Source organism: Euleptes europaea, chromosome 6 (assembly GCF_029931775.1).
Source record: "Euleptes europaea isolate rEulEur1 chromosome 6, rEulEur1.hap1, whole genome shotgun sequence".
In the NCBI taxonomy this organism is placed as follows: domain Eukaryota; kingdom Metazoa; phylum Chordata; class Lepidosauria; order Squamata; family Sphaerodactylidae; genus Euleptes; species Euleptes europaea.
This window is the reverse complement of record NC_079317.1, coordinates 68,655,946-68,681,727: the sequence shown is the minus strand read 5'-3', so window position 1 is coordinate 68,681,727 and position 25,782 is coordinate 68,655,946.

Here is a 25,782-nt window from a genome sequence, read left to right as displayed (position 1 = left end):
AGGTCATCTAGCTGGCTGCTTCATGTGGAGGAGTGGGGAAACCAACCCGGTTCACCAGATTAGAGTCCGGCACTGTTAACCACTACACCAGAGAAATAAATGACTGTGTATGAGAGAGAGAGAGAGAGATGTGAGGCATTGTGGGGCTGATAAAGAAAGAGAGAAGGTAAGGAGGGACTGAGTTTGTGTGTGAGAGATGGGAGGGAGAACAAGGGAGACAAGACTTGGAGTGAGAGAAGGGGTGAAGGAGAAGGGAGGAAGCAAAAGTGGAGAAAATGGCTTGGTCCCTCCCACAACTGCCTTGCAGGTTCCCTCTTGTATATTCTAATAATGAGGTGAGACCCCATCAGCAGATGTCTAAATCTGCAGATCAGGGCCATGGAGAAAGAAAACAGATAGTTATGCCAACATAAAAAATGCAGTGGGGGTTTAATTCCCCCCCCCCAAAAAAAAACCAATGTCATTTTCTGCTCATGTGCAAATAAAGCTCCAATACTTCTCTACCCACCATGCAGCTAAGGCGGCAAAACTGCAGGCGGGTGGGGAAGGAGTTGCTGCCACCTTTGAGGTGGCAAAGACGCTGGGTGAGCAGCCAGCTAAGCCACTGAGGCAGCAAAGAGTCCGGGTGGCCGGGCGAGAGGCCAGGTAAACCACTGAGGCAGCAAAGAGATCAGGCGAGCAGCCGAGCAAGCCACTGAAGTAGCAAAGATGTTGGGCAGGCAGCCAGGTGAGTCATGAGGCAGCAAAGAGGCCAGGCAAGCAGCCGGCTAAGCTGCCAAGGTGGCGATGCTGCTTGGGGACTGAGCCAAGTCAACTAAATCTGAGGATACTTAAATCTGGTTACTGGAGCTGTGAACAGGCAAGGTAGATCTTTCTACAAACATGAAAAATATCCCAGGTTTGCAGAAAATGTGAAATCTAAAAAAAAAAACAACCCACACACAAATACACTGGGAGATTTTTTTAAAAAAACGAAAATTATAAAATGAGCACCTGTAGCTTTAAGCAACAGATTCCCTCAGTGGCTGTTGTTAGGCAATGACAGTATTCCAGGCTTGGTTCTGTCAGTAAAAGGCAGAGGAACAGGACAGAGCCTTTTTGCATTTGAGGGAGGACTCTTGGGGCCAGCCTGGCTAGGTTTGCCAGCTCCAAGTTGGGAAATTCCTGGAGATTTTGTGGTGTTTATATGGGGATATAATAAGTTTGACTTTTCCTTGCATTTCCACCTGCATGTGCTGTCTAGAACTGATGGGAATTTTACCCTTAATAGAGGAAATGGATCGTTGAATATTAATGGAATCACCGGCAGAAGCTAATTAAGGTTGCACGCACACAAAGAAAGACACGCAGTCATTTCTCTTAGTAAAAATCACCTTTACTTACTAACTTCAGGAAAGGGTAACTTGGATGTAAAATAATAAATCTCTTTCTACATTCTAAGTTTCCTATCACATCCCAAAGTGGGAGTTCTATAGTTTACATCTTCACATGGTCAGATCTAAAGTCTAATGTCTAATGGCGGAGGCTTCTTCTAGGTAAGACAAAGAAGAAGCTCCTGGTATGCAAATACCTTTACAACTGTCCTGTTTAGCCAATGGCTATTTGACACATACTGTAGGTCACATCACCTTTGATCTGGTCAGCTTGGTTACAAACAGTTTAACCCTTGAGTGACTGAAATACAATGAAACTCGCTATCCAAAACCCAACAAACCCCTTTTCGAGTTTACATAGTATTCAGGCATACAAACATAAAGCATCACGCAAATATTCAAATTGTTGCTTGTGTAGTGGCTTTGTCAAAATGTCCGCCACCATCTCTTTGCTCTCACAGTACTTCACTTTCAAAAGTCCTCTTTGTTGCTTGTCTCTCACGGAGGCAGTCTTGTATTGAAGAAATCTTCTTCCTTTCCTGGCGCTTTCGCTGCTCAGTATTGCTATGCAAGCTTGATTGTCCTCAAACATTGTTACAGGTGTCAGTCCATCTATTCCGAAGTCACGTAGTAGTTCAAGTATTTCCTCTAGTTCCGCACACGCGCTGCTGGCTGCTTCACATTCAGCATCTGTTGAAGAGGTTACAACATTTTGCTGTTTCTGGCTTGTCCAGGAGATTAGGTTTCCTTCAAAGAAGAATAAATATCCACTTGTGGATTTGCAGTCTGTTCTGTCTCCACCTAAATTAGCGTCCATGTATCCTACGAGTCTTGGTTCATCGCTTGGAGTTATCTTCAGTTTCAAGTCGATTGTTTTCTTTAGGTATTTCGTCAGGTGTTTTATCGCGCTCCAATCGTGTTCTGTAGGTGCGTTGGTCTTTCTGCTCAGAATTCCAACTGCAACAGCTATATCTGGTCTACTAACATTACTCAGGTATAGTAGTTTTCCAATTGCTTCTCTGTATTTGTGATTGTCCTTCAATGGTTCACTTCCTTCCAGACTCATATATGATGGGTCAAGTGGAATATTTTTGGTTTTGCACTCCATCATATCCATAAATTGTAGGAATTTCAGTATTTTGCTCCTTTGGCTGATTGAGAATCCATTATCTTGATCTCTTTCAATTTCCATTCCAACATAATTTTTCACTTCTCCAAGTAGTTTGACTTCTACTGATTGGTTCAGTTTGTCTGCTATTTGCTTAGCAGCTGTTTCTGTATCACAACAGATTAGAATGTCGTCTACAAAAATTAAAATATATTGCCATCGATCATCTACTTTCCTGCTGAATAAACATCTCTCTATGTTTCCTTGTTTGAAGCCTTGAGCTTCCAGTAAGGTTGTAAGTTTGTGGTTCCATGCTCTTGCAGATTGTTTAAGTCCATATAAAGTCTTTTCAAGTTTACAAACTTTATTCTCCGTATTACTGTCCATTAGTCCAGGAGGTATTTCCATGTATATCTCCTCTGTTAATTCTCCATTTAGAAATGCTGTCTTGACATCCAGTTGTAAGACAATTTTGTTCTTAGATGCAGCTATACTCAGCAAAGTCTTTATAGCTGTTTGTCCACTAACAGGTGCATACGTTTCTGTGTAGTCAGTCCCATATTTCTGGGTAAATCCTTTTGCGACTAATCTTGCTTTGTACTTGTTGATCTTTCCATCAGCATTTTCCTTCAGTTTGAAAACCCATTTACATCCCACTGCCTTCTTTCCAGGTGGGAGTGTGGTTAATTTCCAAGTTTTATTTTTCTTCAGCGATTCTAGTTCATCTCGAATTGCGTCAAGCCATTTGGTCCGCTCACCATCGGGAAGCTTTTCCAGCTCTTCCCAACTTGAGGGCTCCATCTGACCTTTCACTTCCGCATAGAGATTCAGTTTAGGCGCTGGTATTCCTTTTGTAGTCCTTGTGGATCTTCTTAGGATTGGAGAGGGTGAGGTGGTTCCATCAGCACCGGGGTCATCCCCTTTTGTTCCTGCAGTCTCTGGGTTGTCTGCAGAATCAGGTGGTATGATTTCCCATGCTGTAAACGGAATTCCCTTTTCTTCCTCTTCACTGTCCTCTGGATTAGATGAGTAGCTGGTTTGCTTTCCATTCATGACATCTCTCTCATCTATGTACACTGCATTCAATGCTTGAACTTTGAATGTCTTTGGATTCATTACACGGTATCCTTTTGGGAGATATCCTACTAAGATTCCAAGTTCTGTTGTAGGACTTAGCTTTCCCCTTTTCTCTTTCGGGATGTAAGTATATACATGACTTCCAAAAGCTTTCAAATGTCTTAGACTAGGCTTTCTGCCATTCCATCTTTCATATGGAGTCATGTTAATGGTACTAGAAATTGACCTATTGTAGAGATAGGCTGCTGTACTAACACATTCTCCCCAGCAGGGGTCAGGCAATCCTGCCTGCAACAACATACATCTCGCACTTTGCATCAGAGTTCTATTAAATCTCTCTGAGAGTCCATTGTGCCGTGGGCTATATGCAACACTGGTCACATGTTCAATCCCTTCAGATTCAACAAATTCCTTCATTTGACTATTAACGTACTCAGTTCCTAGATCTGTGAATAACACTTGAATTCCTTTATTAAATTTGTTCTTCACCATGGCAGCATACATCTTAAACTTATCAACTACTTCAGTCTTTGATTTCAATAAGTAGACATATGCATATCTTGAATAACTGTCTATAAAATGCAGAATATATTTAGATCCTCCAGCAGAATCTTTGATTGGCCCAATAAGATCAGAGTGAACTTCATCAAGAATTTCTGCCTTAACATCTGTGCCTCTCTGCACGTGCTTTGGGGCAGTTCCTTTCCCTCTAATGCAAACGCTGCATCGCTCCTGGCTGGCAAAGCATTCTTTTACTGCTATATCGCAGTCATTCAGCAGTTGCTTCACAGATTTGAAATTTCTATGCCCTAATTTCACATGATATCCATAAACACAGTCCTTATGATCACATTCCTTAGTTTTCATCTCATTTGATTTTCCATTATATGCAGCTAAATGCTCCGTTTCTGAATCGCAGGCCTCATCCTGCGCTTCCTGCAATGCCTCATCATTGCAATCTGAATCAGAAGTGTCTATTTCATCTGCTATGTTAACCAAACAGTAATGAGATCCTTCTGCTTTAGTTGGATAAATCCGTCCTTTAGGGTCAATTAACCAACATCCATCTTTCTCCATAGTCACTTTAAAATCTGCATTATTCAGTTTCCTTACAGACATCAAACATTCTTTGGCATTAGGCACATGATAAACATCAGTCAAATTCAGTTGCATTACATTTCCACATAGGCTCTCTATATACACAGTCACAGATCCCTTTTCCTTGCAAGTGATTGACTCTCCATTGGCAACTGTAAGTTTCTCATTGCATGCTTCCATATGGTTAAAACATTCCCTGTTAGACCATAAGTGGCAATCCGCTCCTGAATCAAGAATAATGTCTCTAACATGCTTGGATTCAGTTTTAGACTTTAAATCAGTACAAGAAGTCTTCTTAACCATAAGCGTGGTCATCTCATTTGGCCTTTTACTTGTACTCTGGTTCCCTCTTGTGGCTGGTTGGCGCGATTGCTGCCTTTCCGGCCTTTGTTTGAATTTCGCGGGCTTTTGGTGAGAAGAAGAAGAGGGGGAGGGGGATGAGGGGCCCCCCTTCGCCATGTTTTCTCGGCATTGAAAACTTCTGTGACCAATTTTCCCACACGTAAAGCATTTAAAAATCTTTCTTTCATGCACATTCATCACTGAGATCCCACTTGATACTTCATTTAAACGTTTCTGATCATTTTCAAACTCTTTCAGTGCACACACAAGATCATTAAGGTTCAGGTCCTTTCTCCCTAGCAAGTTTCTCCTTTCAGACTGAAATTTGGGATGAAGACTGGCTAGGAAAATTGTTATAAAGTCTCTTTCTGACACTGTTTCGCCTGCAATACGAATTTCAGCGGCCAGGGTCTGTAATTGTCTTAGATGCTCAGTCAGAGAAATATTTTCTGGCATCCTGCTTGAGAATAAGTTTCCTTTCATTGCCATGAGCTGATTTGAGGAAGTTACAGAATACTTTGCGGATAGCTCTTTCATTATATCTTTGGCCGTTTCATTATTTAACAGAATATCAGATTCACTTTGGCTTAATGCTCCCATTAAGAGGCAGACTGCTTGTGCATTTGCCCTCTTAAAATCAGGGTACTCTGGGTCATCTCTTCCTGGCTTTTCTTTATCTAAGACCCATTCAATATCCATAGCTTCAAAGGCAAACATTACATTTCTCTTCCATAAAGCAAATGGTGTTTTTGCTATGGGAGGTATAGTCACAGTTTGGGGGCCTTTTGCACTCACGACTCGTGGAGTTGCGTTGGGAGCGGCTGGAGTTCCCGTGCTCGTTGTAGCTCTGTCGTCTGGGTTCGACATCCTCGCAGCTTCCCTCCTCTCAGATTACAGCACGCTGGGTCTGAGTTCCTCAGGTCTCACACGAATAAACCGCTGAGCTTTTGCAGAGAAAAAGATCCCTTCTGGCGTTTTGTAATCCGTTTGGCTTCCCTGGAAAAATCCTAACTCAAGCTGTGCGTGTTTTGGCTTCTCCAAAATCCATTAATAATTCATATTAATATTCCAAACCGTCTGATGCTACCAATTTGATGGGAATTTTACCCTTAATAGAGGAAATGGATCGTTGAATATTAATGGAATCACCGGCAGAAGCTAATTAAGGTTGCACGCACACAAAGAAAGACACGCAGTCATTTCTCTTAGTAAAAATCACCTTTACTTACTAACTTCAGGAAAGGGTAACTTGGATGTAAAATAATAAATCTCTTTCTACATTCTAAGTTTCCTATCACATCCCAAAGTGGGAGTTCTATAGTTTACATCTTCACATGGTCAGATCTAAAGTCTAATGTCTAATGGCGGAGGCTTCTTCTAGGTAAGACAAAGAAGAAGCTCCTGGTATGCAAATACCTTTACAACTGTCCTGTTTAGCCAATGGCTATTTGACACATACTGTAGGTCACATCACCTTTGATCTGGTCAGCTTGGTTACAAACAGTTTAACCCTTGAGTGACTGAAATACAATGAAACTCGCTATCCAAAACCCAACAAGAACAAGTAGAAATGTTGCAGCCCCTTGTCTGGACATGAATTTGTCATATAGCTTAAAACTTCCTTATAATTGTATAGTAAGTACTGTTTCATTGTGGAATTTCTGTTTACATATAAAAAATTGATTATGCTACTTTTTGGGGAAAGGTAGGATGATTCAGGAGTGCAATGATATGGTATAACACAATTTCGTCAGATCTTGCAAGATAAGCAAGGTCAGTTCTTGGATGGAAGGACCACTAAGAAAGGCAATGGCAAACCACCTCTGCTGCTCTATTGCCTTGACAATCCTTTGCTGGGGTTGCTGTAAGTCAGTTGCAACTTGAAGGCACATACATACATACATACATAGAATGATTCAGATCCTTCTGTTCATTTTAATTTTATTCATATAGTAATATCTCTCCTCAAAGTACATGTAAAATATTGCATAACATTTATACAAATTTTAAAGGCTGCTACGGAAGTTCTCAATCACACATAGCTTGGGGGTCAATCTGATGTCAGTAAGGCGCTGTCATTCAGGTTACAAAACAGATTTATTTTGCCACTAACATGTGAGAACCCTCTTTGACATTCAACCATACCCAAACTCTGGGGACAATTGCTCATGGACATATGGCTTCAGAGTGACAGCTCTCAAAACATTCCATGCTGTACAAGCATTATGCAGATGGCTTAACTATCCTTCCATCTTGCCACCCAATTAAATGCAGGGAGTTAAATGATATATTATTTATAGGTTGATGCTGATGTAACCAAGTGTTCTATGTTCCCATCCAAATTATCTGATTCTAAAGAACCTTCAGATTAAAAATAAAATCTAGCCCTTGTGGCTGCAATAACTGCCTGTTATTTATTTAGCCAAAATAGTTATCTTGTATAGGTTTTCCCTGATGACTCAAATAATGTAGAAAAGGGAACCCAAAACTGCAACTAACCCAAAAAACAGTTAAACAAAAAAATTGTGTTTTGATGTTCCTCCCCTCAATGTTTTTTGTTTGTTCCTCTGCCCAGACCTGAATAAGCAGCTGGTACATAAGCCACAAAGAGAGGAAGGGGGTGGTGAGAAGAAGATCTGAGAACAACCATTGCCTGTGCCGCACAAGCCATGGCAGACCCCGATTGAATGGGAACAGTCAAACTCTGGAGACAGGAATGCATCACAAGATGGGTGTGTGAGCCACAGAGCAAGTGCTGCCATGCTAGGTTTCTTAAAGCTAAGCAGGGCAAAGGACAGGGAGGAGTCAGCTTGACAGCTCAACTCAGAAAGAAGGAGGTGGAGTTCAGCTTTACTCCCCTCCCTCCTGTTCTGAGGCCCTTGTGGGCAGGTGAGATAAAGTGGGGGGAAACAGAGTCAGCTTGAACATCCCCACATATATCTCATGTTGTTGCTTTTCCAATTCAGAGAAGTCCAAAGACATATTCCTATAAACGTATTATAAATAGCTTTGTGGCGATCAGTGTCGAACCTTCAAATATCTAGGAATCACATTTAGTGACAGACTTTCTTGGAAGGCCCACATAGAAACTTGCAAACCACCTCTGCTTCTCACTTGCCTTGACAGTCCTTTGCTGGGGTCACTGTAAGTCAGTTGGAAATAGTGGAGGAGTGGGGAAATGAATTGCCTCCTGCAAGTCCTTGCGAGTTCCTTCTTATTATAACTGATCTCAAGACCCCCAAATCTCCAAGAATTCCCAGCCCAAAGCTGGCAACCATACACTTTTGTTTCTTTCTTTGTGTATGCAGTTATCTAAGCATTTATACCCTTCCTTTCTTCCCAGTGTGGACCTAAGGCAACTTAAATGTCGTTCTCTCCTCCTCCACTGACAGAGTGGTGGTTTGGAGTGGTGGACTCTGATCTGGAGGACTGGGTTTGATTCCTCACTCCTCCACATGAGCGGCAAAGGCTAATCTGGTGAACTGGATTTGTTTCCTCACTCCTACACATGAAGCCAGCTGGGTGACCTTGGGCTAGTCGCACTATCTCAGCCACACCCACCTCACAGGGTGTCTGTTGTGGGGAGGGAAAGGGAAGGTGATTGTAAGCTGGTTTGATGCTTGCTTAAGTGGTCGAGAAAGTCGGCATATAAAAACCAACTCTTCTTCTTCTTCTTCTTCCTCCTCCTCCTCCTCCTCCTCCATGGCTGGAGCCGGAATCCAACCAGAAGCCAGAACACTAGTTACACAGGAAAGACAGAATGAGTACATGGTAGTCAGGAGTGTTGAACAGAATCTCATAGTCATTATATTAATAATAAAACTGCCTCCCATATGCAATCTGTGAACGCAGCCAGTAATGAGAACACAATTGCTTCGCACCCAGAGGTTTAGGGTAGTTCATGCAGGTCTTTGATCTTCTGAGTCATTATTCCCCAAATTAAAAACCCTTGGCTTTCAGCCCATATTTAACTGTATTATCTGTACTAGGCCTCAAACAGCTCTTTATTTCAGCAGATGCTCTTTCATTTTCCCTCTTCTTTATGACTCATTAGGGTCACCATTTATTATCCATGCTCACCTGTGATTACTTATCTGAGCAGTTCTGCTTCAAGGACTCAAATGTTGATAAAGCTGTCAGCTCGAACAACGCCAGAAATCTTGCTATCAAGACTATCAACCTTTTATTCTGGGGCCTCTGTGATATCAAAAATTAAAATTCAGAAAGTTTTCAAACAGTATGCATATGACTCTGGACACTGAAGGCCACCAAAACCTGATTGCCAGATGTCAGGCAGTGGAATGCCAGCTGAGAACCTGTGGGGTGCAGTTAGGGTTGCCAGCCTCCAGGTGGCAGGCTGGCACCTCAAAGTCTGGGGGCTCCCTTCGTATTTGGGGTGCATAACATGATGTCCATGCAAATTAGCTTCCAAACTGAGGACAAAGGCTTAAATGCAAGAAAAATAAGTCACGGAAAACATTACTTTTGATGGCAAATGACATCCTGTGAGCAGTCCTTTATTATAGCCATCAAAAATCTGATTTCAAGAGATGGTCATGGTGCGGGGAAATGAAGCCACTATTCGGGGTGACCTTCAGTTTGAGAGCAGGTTTTCATTGGGAGGGGTGATATCGGAGTCAGCCAAAGTCATGACTAAGGCAGCTCTTGTGAAGAAGATTGCTCATCCGTGCAGATGAGGAATCTTCTTCAGAACCCTGGTGGTCAGCAGCTGTAGAAGCTGGCATTTTTTAGTTGGAGGGTATATCCCTCCAGACGGGTCCGAGCAAGCCCCATCTTTTAAATAGCCCTTATTCTTGATGCAGAATTGCAGATCAACCAACTGAATGGTTGTCAGACCAAGTTGGATCCGATTACACGACCCCTACCTCTAAAGGGCCCCAACTATGGGGCTTAACAAAACCAGTCAAAAGACAGAAAAATGGGAGAAAGCTCAGAGCCTTGTATCTGAGCAAAGGTGAATAGCCGAACCCGAAAAAGCTGAATAATTATTTGGCTTCAGACAGATTCCCGGGTTTTGATATTCGGTCTACCTGAAACCCGAATATCGCTGAAATGGCTAATTTCGGGTTTATTTTCAGTTTGGGTATATCAATATGCACAACCCTATTCAGCACCAAAGATGCTTTCCCTTCTACACCTTGTTTCTTCTTTATGTGTGTGTGTCACAGCCGACTTATGGCGATCCCATAGGGTTTTCAAGGCAAGAGAAGTGATTTGCCACTGCCTGCCTCCACATGGGCTGAGAGAGTTCTGAGAAAACTATGACATCTGCTTGGCATGCAGAAGGTCCCAGGTTCAGTCACTGACATCTCCAGTTAAGGATCAGGTAGCAGGTGATGTGAAAGACCTTTATCTGAAGCCCTGAGGAGCTGCTGCCAGTCAGAGTAGACCAATCTGATCTTAATGAACCAGTGTATGATTCAGTATAAGGCAGCTTCATGTGACATGATTCAGGCCAGATTCTTGGAACCAAGCATCTTCAAAGGACCCAATCCATTCTGCCATTCCTATTCTAGACTCCCTTTCTCTCCCATAGACAGAATATCAATTTATTAGGAAAAACAAAGGACTCTCGAAAAAAATGATGGCAAGTGTGAGAACTGGTATGTATTTGTCCATGTGTATGAGGGAATGAGTGTAGAGGGGTGGGTGGGTGCTTTATTTCCCAGGCGCCCAAATTTTCTGTTGTTGCTAGGTGTGTTTGGAATGTGTCATACAGTGTACACTGGCATTAAATAATTCCTGATTATCTGCACATTATTTGTCACAATAAATAGTATCTTACTTCATGGAATGTTTCTGTATTTGGGAGAGGCTGTCTCCTTGGTTCTGCAAATATCCTATAAAAACATCATCCAGGAGTCTTGACTATAACCAACCTGATCTCATAAATCAAGCTAGATTCTGGTTCACAGGCCCTTTTGTTTTAACCCTCCTTTTTCCAAAGGACTCAGTACTACCATAACCGAGGAATACAGATTCCAGTTGTTTTCTCTTCTGAACTATTAACAGGTATGATTCCAGGTCTGATGTTTAATGGTCGTCATTTAGTAGCTTATAGAAGAACATGGCTGTATAGATATCATTAAACACATACTTCTGAGTTCATGTGTGATATTACATAATTCTAGTTTCCTGGAGATTGTGAAATAAATGAAAAGCAAAAATGGTTAAGAGAAGATTGCTGCAATTTCTAATTCACATTATGCATGCAGTTTTATTTGGTTCGTTATAGAAAGTGATGAATTATTACAGATAAAATAGTGTTTATGGCATTTGTTACTATCAGCCCAGATTCTTGGAACCAAGGATCTTTGAGATGTACCGTAACTATCTGAAGAAAAGACTGAGTGATATGCTTACTTTGAGTGGATTGATATGGCCAGCATAGGTTTCTGACGAAGAACCAGGGCTGATGCTAGGAAGGAGTCTTGCACTAAAGGCTGGCTTACCAAGAAGGAGAATGAAAAGGGGAAGAAGATTACAACTGCTGCTACTATTGCTACTGCTGCTACTACTACTACTACTACTTTGCAGTGGGCTCCTTCCCCGCCCCCCCAAAAAGCTCAGCAGACACCACTTTCAGGGAAAACATGCTGACCCCTGCACATCTCAACATCATGATTGAGATGTAGAGAACCAGGACAATGGAATCATTTATGGTACTGTCACCTATAGGGCTCCAGTTTATTTCAACTTTCTTAAGTTACATAGCAGAGGTAGCAAAAGATATAGGAAGGCAAACTGTGTTATAGGAGTAGCAGAAAGAGCCAGGAATACAGACTTTCAATGGCATGCTAAGATGAGCCAAAGGGAGAAGTGCCTCTGAACTTGTGGGGTAATAAATGACTTTTGTGCTTTATTTAATCCCTTCTGTATTTGATTTTAAGTAACTAAATGTGGTTGTATCTCAAGCATGTTGGAAGTGAAGGACTTTGTGCTGTCTCTTACCCTCAGACTCCAGAGGGGTCTATAGAGAGTCAGAGTGATAGATAGGCCAGGACAAATGCACCCCTTCCTTGCTACTGCTCTGATGCTATCTCTTCGATGTGTAGATTGGTACCCTTAGGGAATCTTCCTTCCTTCTGGCTAACATGGTGTAATGGTTAAGAGCAGCGGACTGTAATATGGAGAACCATGTTTGATTCCCTACTGCTCCACATAAAATGGCTCCATTTGTAACTTTATTCTCTGCAGCAGCATTTCCCAACCTGTGGGTCACAACCTGCAAATGGGCCCCAAAGCCCGCTGACCCCAAAGGTTCCTGTTGGTTTATGGTGGCTGATCCCTTCCTTTCCTTGCCTGGTGCCCAGCTGAATGCTGACTCTCTGCTGTGGAGATTTTTTATTTTACAGGAGCTCCTTGCCTTGCTCTGCTGCATTTTCCCCCTTTTCTGTAGCTGTCCCCTCCCTGTTTCCTTCGTTGTTAACATCACCTAGCTGTTTCTCAGCGGTCAACCACTGAGGTGGGTTTTGAAAGCCATTTGTGAATTGCCCACCTGTTATGGCAGTTGCAAGAAATGGCCAAAGTAATGACCAGGAAAGGTGCTGCCCTGCTGCTCCTCCCTGCTTTAGATGTGCCATTTATTTATTTATTATTTGGATTTCTTTACTGCTATGGCGGAATAGAATGGTATTCTTGTACCTTCCTCTGGTGTAAGTCTATATTATTTTTCAGCAAGAAGGATCACTTAGATGAGCTCCTCAAGCCTGTATTGCACCAGCTTCAAATGCCAGCTTCATTCCCTCCCTCAAGTCAACAATAGGCGGAGAATTAAAACGTGTGGGATGTATGGGTCTGAGCCAAATATAGGATGTATGGGTCTGAGCCAATGACCAGAAGAAAGCACAAGGTGCTTAATGTTTAGAAAAAGATGTGTTTCCCAAAAGGAGAAATGTTCCACTGAAGTAAAATGGCATATGAGGGGGGATTCTTCCATTCTAAAACGGTATTGTAAAAGAGAGAAGCTTCAGGTTTGAAATCTTACAATTTCAGCCAAATAGAGGGCAGCTCAAGTAAACCCCAACCTCTCTGCCATGTTTTGCTTTCTCAGCCTCTACTTTAAAGAAGAAGTAAACGGGGTGGGACCCTGGCTCAGAATGCCCATGTGAAGCCAAATCCCTCCCCTGCTTCTGTGTGTTTCCTCTGAAGAAAATCCTATTTAATTCAATGGGGCTTTCTTACAAAGATCATATACGGTACCTAGGAGTAAGCCCTGTTCAATATAGACACTTACTTCTGAGTAGACATGCAAAGCATTGTGCATTCTGACAGGGATGTAGAAGAGATGCATTAATTCTTGGTGACATTTTTAAAAATTAAAATTGAAATAGCCAAATTAAAAACAGATCTGCTAGCCTTTCAGGTTCAACAAGACCCATTTGCTGAGTCTATATATTTTTATAGCTCATGAAACTATAACCTGCAGTCAAATAGCTGTCTTCTTACATTCACATAAAAAATTGTGAATAATTTCTTTAAGTGCAATCAATAGTTCAACAATGGTTCTTGTAGGTTATCCGGGCTGTGTAACCGTGGTCTTGGAATTTTCTTTCCTGACGTCCACTCAGTCCAGTAATAGCAAACTTTTACATGGAATATTTTGAAAAGACAGCATTAGAATCAGCACCTTACAAACCTACAGTCTGGTTCAGGTTCGTAGATGATACATTTACCATTTGGAGCCATGGTGAAGAAAAATTAATGGACTTTCTAAACCATCTTAATAATATCCATCCAAACATTCAGTTTACCATGGAAAAGGAAATTGAGGGTAAACTCCCATTTCTTGATACCCTTGTCATCCGTAAAACAAACCTTCAGTTAGGTCACAAGGTCTACCGGAAACCAACTCACACAGATCGCTACTTACACAAAAACTCCAACCACCACCCCCGACAGAAAAGAGGAATAATCAAAACATTAATGGACCGTGCAAGACGGATCTGTGAACCACAGTTTCTCAAGGAAGAAACTAACCATCTAAATCACGCACTGCTAGCAAACGGCTACTCCAAGAATGAAATCAGAAGGGCCATTGAACCAAACAAAAATCAGAAAACTCAAGAAAAACAGTCTCCCATAGGAAAGGTTTTCTTGCCATTTATTAAAGGAGTCACTGATAGGATGGAGAAACTTTTGAAAAAACATAACCTACAAACAGTGTTTAAACCCACCAAGAAAATACAACAAATGCTACGATCAGCAAAAGACAAAAGAGACCCCCTCACCTCTGCAGGAGTATATCGTATACCTTGCAGCTGTGGAGAAGTTTACATCGGGACCACAAAACGCAGCATACAAACAAGGATAAAAGAACATGAAAGATACTGCAGACTTGGCCAACCTGAGAAATCAGCAGTGGCTGAACATGGACTGACACAAACAGGACACAGGGTCTTATTCCAAGACACTGAAAGACTGGACAATTCTACCAACTATTTTGTCAGATTGCACAGAGAAGCCATTGAAATTCATAAACATCAGCACAACTTTAACAGAAAAGAGGAGAGTTTAAGAATGAATAAGGCTTGGCTTCCTGCCCTGAAAAACCTCCAGACAAAGACAACATTCAACAATAGCCATACAGATTAGCTTTGGATTACACACATTAACAGATCACTTCAGGATACAATGGTTCCATATTAACATACCATACCCTCATTAGCACATTATCTTGATACTTACAGGACAATACTTTTGCAGGACAATACTCAGCTCAAACCCAACCCCTTTCTGACTATATATTACTCTTCCTACACCCTTGACACTGAGAGACACTGTCCTTCAGTGTTACTACTCTGAAGATGCCTGCCACAGTTGCTGGCGAAACGTCAGGAAAGAAAATTCCAAGACCACGGTTACACAGCCCGGATAACCTACAAGAACCAATGAACTCTGACCGTGAAAGCCTTCGACAATAATAGTTCAACAAATTCAACATTATTAAGTGTGTTAAGTAAATGTTTGCTTAGATTACTTAAATTTAAGGTCACCCAGCTGGCTTCATGTGTAAGAGTGGGGAAACAAATCCAGTTTACCAGATTAATTTAAACCCAGGCCTTCATTCTTTGAAAGGGATAAACATCTAATTAGAACATTTCAATGGTTGCAGAGGCTAGCCTAGCTGTCCAAGACACCTGGAAGTATTAGCATTCACACTGACTGTGTATACCTCATATTCTTCTGCAGAGAGTGGTGCACTGAGAGTGGTGCATTTCCAGTAGATGGATCACTCTTTTAGATGGCAGAATCCTGAGGCCAGCAGAATTTTATGTTCCCAGGACTGATCCTTGTGCTTTTTGTTTTAGAATTTTTTTTTCATTCTACACCTTAGATCCTTTTGGGAGATTGGCTACTGCTGTTAATAACGCCTGTGCGGAGGCAGAATATCTCTTGCTGAACAAGTTTCACTGACCCTTTCCCCATAATGATGTTCATTTGATAACAACATGGAGTGCATCAGTGAAACCCAACTCAGTACACGTATTCATTGTTGCACCCTCTTGCTACTTTTGACCCTTTTTATTCAACACCACAAAAGACACAACATTAGAGCCGCAAAGAAAATGTGGCAGGATTCTGTACTTGCACTCAGCTTTCCAAATTTTTAATCCCAATCTGAATAGCAAAGCAATTTAAACCCAGTATAGAAGTTACAGTGAACACACATACAATTTGTGTATTGTATCCACTTGAATTTTCTTTGTATATCAAGTAATTTTCATGCTACATTCTAGCATGTACAGCTCAATATATGATTCAGACCTAGGGTTGCCAGCTCCGGGTTTGGAAATACCTGGAGATTTTGGGGGTGGAGTCTGAGGAAGGTGGGGTTTCGAGAGGGGAGGGACTTCAGTGCTTAGAGTCCAACTGCCAAAGGAGCCATTTTCTCCAGGTGAACTGCTCTCTATCGCCTGGAAATCAGTTGTAATAGAAGGAGATCTCCAGCCACCACCTGGAGGTTGGCAACCCTATTCAAACCCCACATTATTATGGGTACCGGATCCCAGTTTCTTTTGTAGAGTGAGCATATATTGGCTCTTTCATACAAATGCATGTACCTGAACGATGTACATGCATTCCCTGTTGACATGTGAACAGAGCTTTACTGATCCCACTTTATGTATTCCTACAGTAAGGGAAGGGAGTGGTTTTAAATAACCAGCAACATCCCATAGTTCTTATACCCTGAAGAAGACATGAAAGATACATTGCTAAGATGAGAAAGTGGACAACGGTAGTGTTTTCAAACATCCAAGTAATGTGGAAGAAAGGGGATTATGCACTTGGCCAAAAACTAGCGTGCCAAAACTCATTCCTGTCCTGAAAGTAAAATATACTGGATGGGTAATAGAAGGGCAGGCTCTCTAATGAGGTGAGTGGAGGCAGTGGCAGATTTTCAGGGTGACGCCCTCTGTTACCAGCCCTGCCTTGGCCACATCACCTCCTCTGATCTGAACGGGAACAGCCAATGCTTTCCCCCTTCCCATTCCCTAGGCATCTTTAAACACAGAGTACTATACTGCTAGGGTTCCCAACCTCCAGATATTAGCTGAAGATCTCCTGCTATTACAACTGATCTCCAGCTGATAGAGATCAGTTCACCTGGAGAAAATGGTGGCTTTGGCAATGGCACTGAAGTCCCACCCCTCCTCAAACCCCACCCTCCTCAGGCTCTGCCCCAATTACTTCCTGCCAGTGGGAGGGACCTGGCAACCCTATATACTGCACATGCCCAGTAAGGCTTGTTAAACTCAGAGACTTTGGGAAGTCCTACTGGGCATCTGTGACTTGCCATGCTGGAAAATGAGGCAGAAAGGAACATTAGCTGCTCTGGGCAGAGGCAGTGGTCAGAGAGTCATTGAGAGGCAGGTGGAGGATGCAGGCAGGCAGCTGGGGCCTAAAGCAGCACCCCTGGTCACGTTGACATGGGATAATATCGCAAATTATCCAGGGAAGTAGCATAGACTTCCTGAGTTTTTAGTTTTTATGCTCTGGGTGGTTTAAGGACCTATTTTCGTCAGTCGTTCAACACATGCGGTTTTGTATGAAAGCCACTCTATGACTGTCATTGGGCAGGAATTGCTGGAAGATAATTCAGGACCACTTTTTCCTGCAGCTTCCATGCCCTGAAAGGGCTTTAGAACCAGTTCATAGTGTGTGTGTGTGGGGGGGATCCAGCCATTGCAAGATTAAGCTGAGAAATATAACTCTGAGATGAGGCAGCTGTAATGAAAGAAAGAAAGAAAGAAAGAAAGAAAGAAAGAAAGAAAGAAAGAAAGAAAGAAAGCTAAGATTCTCACTCCAAACACAAAAAGGAAAAAAAAAATCACAGTTTGGAAAATATACCAGACACCTACATAAAATATGTTACTGTTTTCCATTAATAAATCGGTAAATAAATTAGAGGTGGACCTACAACCGTGTGAATAGTCTAACATTAGAGGAGAGGAGTCTCCTGTGATTGTAAAAATATTGCATCTTGCCATTTTTTTTCTAATTATGCAGGAAGATGAGCTCTCTCATTCACTCACCCAAAACGTACTCATTGTTTCCTTGAGTTGTTAGGTAATTGATCTGGGAAGATACTGGTATTTTCCCCTCCTCCAAGTGAGATGAATTAAGCCCTTATGTAGCATGTTGAAATACATCATGGAGGATGTGACAATTCCATGACAACCTATCACAGCAATAGTTCAGACTATGTTTTAACTGGTGCAGCTTTCCAGGACAAAACCAGTGCATAGTAAAGGCAAACTGAAATTTGCCTCTTGGCACTTGTTGAAGAAACATGTAAGAGCTTGTACATAATTGGTCTGCCTTTCAGTAATTTCTTTCAAAAGGACATAACCTATATTCAGCATTGATTTTATTCTTAAAACCACTTGTTTGAGAAGCTGTAAAGGCAACAAAAAGCAATTGTTTGCAGAGTGTTGCTCTTTCTTTGGCTGGTCTTTCTGATCAGGTCTCCAGGAATCAGCAGGGGATATGTATTTGTATAATCATAGTAGACAAAGAGCTAAAGTGTAGATGAAGTAACTGTAGAAGGTAGTTAAGCATCATCAATATTGCTAATACTCAGCATGGCCCCATCTGTGGATACTTAAATCCAGAAACTGGAGACATGAACATGTTTTCTAGATTTTTGTATTTTTCTGTTTTATTTTTACCCTGCCCTTCCCAACCTAAGCTGGGCTCAGGGTGGCTTAACAACATGAATAAATACAATTTTAAAACATAAAGAACTGTATAAAATTAAATTAAAATATGCATAAAAATTAAGACTAACAATAGCACCCTGGTCATGGCTCGCTCAGTTGATGCCTTCAGTTTCAGTTCTAGATAGATACCCTGCAAATGTCATTGTGGGGCTCAGAGAGGGACAAGGAAAAGGACACAGGAACAGGGTGGAAAGGAGCGGGAGGAGGAAAGGGAAAGAAAAAGGAAAGGGAGGGAAAATTGATTACCTCTATGCATTCTTTGATGTAGAGAGCAACATCACCCTGATAAATCCTTCCTTGAGTTGCCTAATATAATCCACTGAATCAGTAGTATAGTGGAGATCTAACTTGGGCTTCCTGATTCATAGCTCCATACTTTAGCCACTACACTAAAGGAGGAGGAGGAGGAGGAGGAGGAGGAGGAGGAGGAGGAGGAGGAGAAGGAGAAGGAGAAGGAGAAGGAGAAGGAGAAGGAGAAGAAGAAGAGGAGGAGGAGGAGGAGGAGGAGGAGGAGCTGGTTTGTATCTGCTGACTTTCTCTACCAGCTTACAATCTCCTTCCCTTCCTCTCCCCACAACAGACACCTTGTGAGGTAGGTAAGGCTGTCAGAGCTCTAAGAGAACCATGACTAGCCCATGGTCACCCAGATGGCTTCATGTGGAGGAGTGGACAGTCAAACCCAGTTCTCCAGAATAGAGTTCACTGCTCTTACCCACTGCACCATGCTGGCTCTGTTTGTGTCATGATACATTTTGTGTCATGATACATTTCCATTTATGGAACAGTCACAGTGGGAAGAGCTACTTGTAACCATTTTGCAATGGTCCTGGTCTGCACCAGTCATTCCCTTATTCTGTAAAAACTCTTTACACCCAAGTGATTCCAACCGTGCATTCCTGAGCCAGGCTGGCGGCTAGGACAAAAGTCTTCAGGAGGCCAGCGATGTTTGTGGCGCCAGCGCTGCTGGCTTGGGAACGCCCCCTTTTATTTTTTGCAGAAATACGCCACCTTTTAGGTGGCATATCTCCCTTGCAACCCTATGAGGGTTGCATGGATTTTTGGCACTGGGCGGAGGTTTCTGCCGGGGCGAAACCTCCTTAGGAGGCAGCGCCGCTGCGTTGCCTCCTAAGCCTGGTGCAGGCATTCTGCTCAGGGATGCACTGATAAGGTCATTGAGGAGCAGATCTTTTCTGATTGCTGAGAAACAATGCCCCATGCAGACCATCAAAATGGCTGAATGGATAGATTAACTGCAGTAGCAGGGAAGTTTGAGTGTTGGCTGAAACCAAGAATGGTTCCCCAAAACCCAACTATGAGAGTGCTGGTCTTGTCTGTAACACAAATACAGTGGGGAAGCATAAACCATATCTAACCACGTCTGTACCCATACTTCACTGGATATTGCACTTGCATTGTGCTGTAGCAATCATTTCTTACTGGATTGTCTTTCCCACCCCAGTTACAATTGATATCTCCAGCGCCATCTTAGATTATTAAGAGCTGCATTACATGTTGCGATTGCTGCAGGAAACCTTGGTGTTACTGGGTGTTTATCACTCAATAATATGTAAAGTCTCATGAAGAAAAGGAGAAAATGCCTTTCAGTATGGTCATCACCACTGCAGTTGCCCATTTATATAAAATGGATACAACCATGTAATTGAAAGGAGGTAGAAAGTGTCCAATAGCTGAATCATCGCACTGGTCATCCTCTAACAATCTGTCCTTTTGCTATTCCAAGAAAGCAGTATTAGCAAGAAGGAACTCTGTGAATGTCATTGCTCTGAGAGTTGCTACCCTTGAATGGCGCCACTTGGGGGGGGTATGACCCTGAAATTAGTTCTGCTTCCAGAAGTAAGTCAAGAATACATGAGATTTCTCCATGTGTACACATCATACTGAGAGCCAGCATGGTGTAGTGGTTATGAGTGGTGGTTTGGAGCGGTGGACTCTGGAGAACCAGGGTTGATTCCCTACTCCTCCACATGAGTGGCCGACACTAATCTGGTGAACCGGGTTGGTTTCCCCACTCCTACTCATGAAGCCTATTGGGTGACCTTGGGCTAGTCACAGCTCTCTTAGAGCTCTCTCAGCCCCACCTACCTCACAGGGTGTCTGTTGGGGAGAGGAGAAGGGAAGGTGATTGTAAACCAGTTTGAGTCTTCCTTAGGTGGTAGAGAAAGTCAGCATATAAAAATCAACTTTTCTTCTTCATCTTCTACTGTACAGCAATAATATTTTGACTCAATTATGCAAACAAATATGTTTAAGTAAGAACAAACAACAAGAGAAACATAAACTTATATTTTATGGAGTTGTACTTCAGCACCCTGCCTGAATGTACATTCTCATAGGCCAGATGGCACATTAAGGATCCGGGGCAAGCACAGAAACAATATGGAGACAGGAAGGGAGGAATGTTTGGGCAAAAACATGGAATAAGTGGCACGTATTGTGTCCTAGCCTGGAGGATGTTCTCACTTGAGTGTTCCTTCTATTGGAGTTGCAAGGAGGCTCCTTAGCCTAGAAGAAGGCTTAAAAATTTGCTCAGAGGAGTGGTAGAATAGACCCATAATCCCAACCATTATGTGGGAGATGGGGACAACTTGACAAAAAATTTCCATGGCAGTTCTGGCCTCAGAATCGAATATTTTGTTGTACAGCTTTCACTTGGTTGAATTAGGGCTTGTTTGTACAAATACTATACAGGCTTATGCTTAGTTCATGGTGAGCTTTTGGTCAACACAGATTTATTTTATTTATTTATTTACATTATGTATAACCACCTTTTTCATTGGGAGTCAAGGTGGGTTACACTGAATAGGTCAATACAATCAATATGAAGGGACATCTAAACAGACAATGCAATAGGATTTGACTTGTAGAAATCTGGAACCAACCATAGGTGATTGAAGAGCATGAGGAATAGGACTGAGCCCTGTGGAACCCCACTTGATGTCCTGCACTGAGAATAACTGGTGGCAATCCTTTGAGTTCAGTCAGTAAGGAATGATTTGAACCAGTCTAATGCACATCCCCTGATGGCTAATTCTACCTCTAAGGGCCTCAGCAAGATGACATGGTCCACTTTACCAGAGGCAGCAGATAAATCCAGAAGGAGTAACAAAGAGGCATGGCCTTCGTCTGCATTCAGATGGAGGTTGTCAACTAAAGCCAGTGGAGCCTTCTCCTTCCTATAGCCCAGTTTGAAATCAGACTGAAAAGGGTCTAGAGCAGATGAATTCTCCAAGAATACTTGGCTACATTATTTTTCTGTAGGGATGGTTTTTTTTGTAGTAGTGGACAAATTACTGCCTCTTTCAGTGGCTGAGGAAAGGTGTCCTGGTCTAGTGATTGATTTATAATAGATATGACAGACTCGTTGGTCCTTGGTCCTTATATGATTTTATCAGCCAGGATGGGCAATGATCCAGGGCAAAAGTAGTGGCTTTCAGGGATCACAGGATCTTGTCAACATCCATGGTGCACACTGGGTCAAAATGGTCCATAAATAGACCAGGTGGTATATTAGGCATTTAATCTGGTGGAGCTATGTTACAATTGGCATCTAGCATATTGTTGATATTTTATCAGCAAAAAAGCTTTGTAAAAATGACACAACCAACTGTCTGTTCCTGAGACAATAAAGGCTCAGAGTTAGGAGTCAGCAGATTCCTTGAACAAGGTTGTAAACTAGCTGATGCAATAGTAGCAGAGAAGTAACACTTCTTTGTTGCCTATACCGCCATTTCATAAGTCTTCTAGGATTCTAAGATGATTCTTGTTAGGAACGCTCAGGAAATGTTGGACAGGATAAAAGAAGAATAAAAGAAAAAAATGTAGTCATAACAATCACTAACAGCAGCCACTTTCTGTATGGCTGCACTTTTGTTATAATGCAAATAGGAGCCTGTACATTCAAATAAATGTATTCGCAAATGTTGAAACTGCAGATGAAAATACCATCTGCAAATTAAAAGTCCCCTCCTTTATAATTAGCAAAGTCATACGTGCCTGTTGCTCTCCTACCTTTTCCAGGCCAATATCTTTGGACTTTGAATGTTCAGCTCTTGCCACACTTGTGAACACACCTTTGTCTACAGCTACCACAAGCAAATACTTTGGAACCAGTTCATTCTATGTCTAATATCAACCCGAAGTACAGTGGAATGAATATGCAAATATCAGGTTTATGATTAACGGCTTTAAAATTCCAAGGAACAGAGAGGACTTTTAAAAAAAATTGCTTGCAGTGGAGTTCAGATAGTGCACCCTTTGATCCCTGCATTTGAATCTTAAGTAGTAGTAAAAACATACAAGTACACAGAAGCGTAAAAGCAGACTTTCCGTAGGTGCTCAGAAATACAGGGCAGATAATTATGCTGTCAAGAGCAGTGTTTCCCAACCTGTGGGTCACAAAGTCTGCTGAAGTGGGTAGTGGGCTCCCATTGGCTAATGGCAGCTCTTCCCTTCCTCTCCTTGCTTGGTGCCCAGCTGAACTCATGCTAAATCTCTCAATTGCAGGAGGTGGGATGTAGCCATTCAGCCAACCAGCAGTCTGTAGTGAGCAAAGATAAAATTGTAACTGCGCTTGCGAGCCGGGAAAGGAGTATGCGTACCTTCTTGCCTAGCACCGAAGCAGTTGCTGTGTTGTCCTCCTTTTCCTCCTTGTAGGGCTGTGCAAAAAATTTTTGTTGATAAATGTCAGGTTTGGGTTTATTGGGCCCGATTTTGGGGTAGACCCGGAATAAGCCAAATATCTATACCGGTAAAGGGGCATTTTGGCTTTACTTCCGGGTTTACCAAAAAAATCAGATCCATTATAGTCTATGGGGATTTTTTCAAAGATCCTGGGGGCATTTTTGGAGGTAAAGTCACAAAATTTGCAGCATAGCTGCAAAGGACTCTCCTTAGACGGACACAGAAATTTGGTGAACATTGGAACAGGGGGTCCAATTTTATGGGCTCATAAATGGGTCACCCCCATCCTCCAGGCATTTGCAAGCCTAGCTGTCCATTGGTTTTCAGGTTCAGAAGTTCAATGTTGCCAAGGACTGGCGGAAAGAGCCAATTGTCAGGCTGGTGCCTCAAAGTCTGGGGGTTCCTTCGTATCTGGGGCGCATAGCATAGCATAGTATCCATACAAATTAGCTTCCAAACTGAGGAAAATGGCTTAAATGCACAGGTGAGGAGTCTTCTTCAGAAGCCTGGTAAGCAGCTGTAGAAGCTGGCATTTTTTAGTTGGAGGGTATATCCCTTTGGACAGAACTGGGTGAGCCCCGTCTTTTAAATGAGCCTTCTGCCTCCAGACTATCCTGATCCAGATCAACCCACTGAATGGTGATGAATAGTTTGTTACACCAAGTTACATGACCTCTACCTCAAAGGGGCCCCAACTATGGGGCCCTAACAAAACCAGTCAAAGAAAGAAAAATGGGAGGACGCACAGAGCCATGCATCTAAGCAAACGTGAATAGCTGAACCTGAAAAGGCCGAATATATATTTGGCTTTTTCGGGAATTGCCTATTCGGCTCCGGGCAGTTTCCCAGGCTTTGGTATTTGGTCTACCTGAAACCTGAATATTGCAGAAATGGCTAATTTGGGTTTATTTTCGGTTCAGGTATACCCTACCTCCTTGGTAGGTAGCTGAGGTGAACTCTGAAGTGCTTGCAAAACACATTAAGTGGCAGTATCTGCTGCATCAAAACTGTTTTCCACCTCACCTTTCTTTTGTCAACTGATAGCAAGAGGCAGAGAGAAATGGAAACTCTGCCGTGGGGGTAGGAGTAGGGTTGCCAACCTGTAGGGAGTAGGTTGAGATCTCCCTCTATTGCAACTGCTCTCCAGGCAACAGAGATCAGTTAACCTGGAGAAAATAGCCTCTTTGGAAAGTTTCCTCTATGGCATTATACCCCATTGAAGCCCCTCCCCTCCTTAAACTCCACCCTCCTCAGGCTCCCCCACCAATCTCCAGGTATTTCCCAACCTGGAGCTGGCAAGTTGCAACCCTAGGTGGGAGTAAGTGGGAGACAGTGAGCTGTACCTTATCCCCCCAACCACCACCTAGGGAAGGAAGGTTTAGCTGTGGTTTTGGAGACTTTTCCCTAATTTTCCCCTGAGTCACTGTTTTGTGCAGGCATTTTGGCTCTTCTGAAGTCTTTTATGCATGGCTGTTTCCCTTGCTGTCATCCCTCCGATAGGATTGCCAACCTCCGGGTACTAGCTGGAGATCTCCTGCTATTATAACTGATCTCCAGCCGATAGAGATTAGTTCACCTGGAGAAAATGGCTGCTTTGACAATTGGACTCTATGGCATTGAAGTCCCTCCCCTCCCCTGCCCTCCTCAGGCTCTGCCCCAAAAACCTCCTGCCAGTGGTGAAGAGGGACCTGGCAACCCTAACTACAACAATGGGATCTTGGGAAATACCCGGAGAAAAAGCCCACTTTGGAGGGTGGATTCTATGACATTATACCCCACTGAAGTCCCCCCCTCCTCAATCACTGTCCACTTCGGGCTCCACCCCAAAAATCTCCAAGTATTTCCCAACCCAGAGCTGGCAACCCTGGTGGATGCCTTCCTGGCCTCCTCAGGCAGGCCAGTCCACAGGAGGGGTCCCTACAAAAAGACAGGTGTACAGGTAGTTGTTGGTCTTGCATATTTTCAGGGTGGTCCCTGCAGAAGACCCTACTCGGATGAACCAAGTTGTCATAGCAGGACATAGTTAGGGAGACAGTCTTGCAGATAAGAGGAACCTCAGGCTATGAAAAGGTTTGTATGTGATGGCCAGTACCTTGAACTGAGCTTGGTAACAGATGGGCAGCCAATGGACTGACTGCAGAATGGGTGTAATATGCATGCTCCTGCCTAGCTTCTGTTAATAACCAAGCTGCGATGTTCTGCACCAACTGAAGTCTCCAAGTTTGTTTTGAGGGGAGGTCTTTGTAAAGTGGATTACAATAGTCTAGTCTCAGTGTTACCATAGCTTTCGATATTTTTATGCCTCTGTTATGCCTTTTTTCTACAGGTTGTTGGCAAGAATAGATGTGACAAGACATACAATTCTAGAAGTAACTGATGTACTAAAAGGTAACATAATGAGTGTGGATAGTGTAAACTAGACAGTTCCTAAAGAACTAGCAATATAAAATTGCAAATTTTCTAACAAAAATATGCCTGGGTTCGTGTTTTATCACAAATGGGTTTCCTTCAGCTGCCTTTAGCAAAGTCAGAGCCAGCTGTTTGCAGCATCTGCTTCTCTTTTGTTCTCTGGTAAGCAGGCAAAATCAAACCTGGTGCTAAAGGATCATCTGCTTCTTGTGGATCAACTGCTGTGACCACAGTTTGGGAAGCTTGTTTTGTACAGTGCAATGCGCAGCAGAGTGACACTCTTCTAAATCCATTGAAGCCTCTGGGCTTAGGAGGGTGTAACTCTGCTCAGGATTGCCCTGCTAGTGTCATTTCCTGCGCTATATGAATAGATCCTGCTGTATCCTGAATTAACAGCATGTATTTTCTGGAAACAGAAAGGCAGTGTGGT